Source organism: Penaeus monodon, chromosome 34 (genome assembly GCF_015228065.2).
Source record: "Penaeus monodon isolate SGIC_2016 chromosome 34, NSTDA_Pmon_1, whole genome shotgun sequence".
In the NCBI taxonomy this organism is placed as follows: Eukaryota; Metazoa; Arthropoda; class Malacostraca; order Decapoda; family Penaeidae; genus Penaeus; species Penaeus monodon.
Window position 1 is genome coordinate 28,017,378 of NC_051419.1, and position 376 is coordinate 28,017,753.

Here is a 376-nt window from a genome sequence, read left to right on the forward strand (position 1 = left end):
TGCTTTGATATTCACGTCTTCTAATATAAATATAATCTTTATAATATTTTTCGTTCTCTTTCGTGTATTCTATTTTTGATCATGTGTGTCAGTAAATATATATCAACATTTTCAAATTACATTTATCATAAGATTTTAAAAAGCAAAAGCAACCCATAGTCAATGTCACAGATGATGTGTGTTTTTATTATAAAAAACAGTAATTATTACTAATTGAGTAGAATCAGTTTTCATCAAATGCCTTTAATTAACTAGCCGATGATCGATAAACATTTAATTAATCAAATATTTTACAATATTCAAAATGTCACTTGCAGAAGCAGATATGTCTGTTTACATATCTCTACCTACTCTTTTCTCTATATCTTTTACCCCA

General features: G+C 26.1%; 1 protein-coding gene across 1 annotated transcript in view; it reads left to right on the forward strand.

Moving 5' to 3' along the window:
* Positions 1-376, forward strand: part of LOC119594869 (WAS/WASL-interacting protein family member 3-like) — a 3,533-nt gene that overhangs the window by 2,290 nt on the left and 867 nt on the right. The window lies entirely within an intron of this gene.